The sequence below is a fragment of the Mandrillus leucophaeus genome, unplaced genomic scaffold (assembly GCF_000951045.1).
Source record: "Mandrillus leucophaeus isolate KB7577 unplaced genomic scaffold, Mleu.le_1.0 Scaffold832, whole genome shotgun sequence".
Classification (NCBI taxonomy): Eukaryota; Metazoa; Chordata; class Mammalia; order Primates; family Cercopithecidae; genus Mandrillus; species Mandrillus leucophaeus.
Genome location: NW_012109053.1, coordinates 1,081,204 through 1,083,968, shown reverse-complemented (window position 1 = coordinate 1,083,968; position 2,765 = coordinate 1,081,204).

Below are 2,765 nucleotides of genomic sequence, written 5' to 3'. Positions count from 1 at the left end.
CAGTCACCAAAACAGAATAAGACAATGAATGCTACCACAGAGCTACGTACAGCACACAGAAAGGGGTGTCTCATTAACTGGGGAGAAAGAGGAGTCGGAAGATTCACTTCACTTACCTGTGACGTGAATAGATGCACAAGACATGAATTTACTGAAATCAAGCCAAATTTTTTAAAAACTAGCTATTGGCACACAGTACTATCCAGGCTTCAACAAGAAAGCATTTATAAGCCTTATCCTTATTACATGTATCATTAAATCTACAGAATTTAACACTTGTATCTCATTCGCTCCCATATCCCCATTACCTAGTACAATGGCTAGCAAATAGGAGGTATTCAATAAATATTTTATTGAATTTAATTCAATGGTTTATGTGTATTGCTGTTTTACTGAACTCTTAATTGATTAGTTTAAGATCCTTAGCAGCAAAAACCATTTCCAACACTATCTTAAGTCAAACCTAACTCTTTTGTATGAATTTTGAGATTACAGTTTAAGTAAAAAAAATAAAATTTTAAAGAACATTTATAGGATGCATGCATATATCATATCTATATATGCTCTAGCTAAATTCTAGCTAAAATTATTTTCTGAGAAAACTTTGCTAATATTATTAAACACTTTTTGTTAGTATTAAACTTCAAAAAAATTAAATAAAACTTACCTCTTAAGTGCTTACTAATGCTTACTAGTTACCAAATACATGTTTTCAATTAGTAGGTTGCAACACCTTTTGGCTTTATTTTCGCCACAATTTTCTGTGGCAATAAATTTAATTTCAAAAGAAAGTAGCTATAGATTATGGAACCAAGTATAGCTGTGTAACACATAAATAAGTCTCAGACAGCTTTAAAGCATATTAAAGAGAGTTGTGAAATATATGTGTAAACATGAAATTCTGAAGTGTTAATCCAGTGACACTTAAGTACTGGTTCCAGTTTATAAACAGATTCTTTTAAAGCTTCTAGGCAAAATCTAAGGAACAGCAATGGCATGCCCTGTCACAGCTGGTAAGAGTTAAAGCACACTATGCGCCCTAATGATCCCTCTTAGAATCCATTATTCTAATTATTATGAATACCATATTTCTGAAAACTCTAATTTTAGCAACATATGTTATATGGTTGAAGTTAGTGCCAAAAGTAGAGAATGAATTGGGTCTCCTTTCTAACCAGTTTAAAATTTACATGTCTTCTAATTCATGAAGTTTTTTAGTATAGATTAAGTATCTATGTGACTTTGTGAACACCTGTAAGAATTGAAAATATATCTAAGTTTCTGACTTCATTATTTTTATTTTACAATCTGAGTCTAAGTACAACTGCTCTTTGAATACATTCGTATCCTTCAAAGTTCTGATCTCTTTCAAGTCTTCAGAGAAAAGGCTTCTGTTGTTGCAAATCATTACCATATCTTTATGAGAAAAACATGTTTTAATCATATGGCATTATGTAGTTTAAAATACTTATTCATGGAACACTGCATAGTCCTGGGAATAAACAATGAACAAAGCATATTCCCTGCCCTCCCAGAGTTTACAGTCCCACTGGGAAGACACGCAAGCAATCCAGTTATCTCAACTGGCAAATTACTCAGGAATCGAGTTATGTAAGGTTCTCCAAAGAAACAAATGTTTTTTGTGGGTGACTTTTATGCCAATGGCTTTTTAGTTCATTTAATAATAATTGATTCTGGGGGGAAGATAAACCATGAACTTTGGCATCAGACCATGTGAATTAAAATTTCTGCTCCATACATTCGAGGTCTGGTACCCTAGAAAATTCTTTCTCTCTTCCCTTCCACAGGTACATAATGGGGGTCTATGATGGGCCTCATTGTGTGAAGTACAGGAAAAATACAATGAACATTATGCACTCCCAGGCTTCAAGAATCTTAGTTTTGTAGTTGAGACTGATAATAAATTCAGGCAAATTCAATTCATTCAGCTACTCACTAATTATGACGCAAGCTGGATAGGGCTAAGGAGAAAAAGCAGGGGAGAAATTTCAGGATGACAGACTGTTTTAGGAGCTGTTCATTTTGGCAGGAAAGCACTCTTATAACTACAACTGAATTAAATGTTTCAAGCCAACATTTCAAAAAAATATTTCATTGGGTGAATTTTGTTCCACTACTAAGGTACTACCAACTGTGTCCAAATGTACACTACTGGGTGAGCTCCTTGTTAAAAGGTTCATTTCTTACCATTAAGCAGATACTTACATATTCTCACAAAATCCCTGTCAGCATGTACTTGAAAATCTCAAGAGTATTCAGATTAGAGTACAAGGTCACAACCAATGTTATATGTGTGAAGGACTGAATAAGGGTCTCAAATCTAGGTCCTCGGAGAGAAGGGAGAAGAACTTGTTTACACACATACTGTTTAAGTGGTGTGACTAGAGGGCTGATGAAAGAACCCTGGGCTAAAAATACTTCCATTGGCTGTGCCACAGTGTCTGGAATTACCACGCAGCTCCTTATGGTCATTCCCACCAAAACTCCCGTGAAAATGCACCTGGTGTCAGAAAGGGCAGCTCCTTAAACTGTTACCAACCAGTAATGTTTTAGCTCAAATTAGTTCAGTTCATGAGCTGCTTATATTGATATAACGGCACTTTGAGAAAACGGGATGCCACAAGGAGAAGTTGTAGTGGTAAGAGTTAACAAAACCCCAAAACTTGGCGCTTTCTCCCTTTGGGAAAAGAGAGGGAGAAATACATTATGGCCTGTGACTCTGACAGGACTGAGAAAGTTCTAAC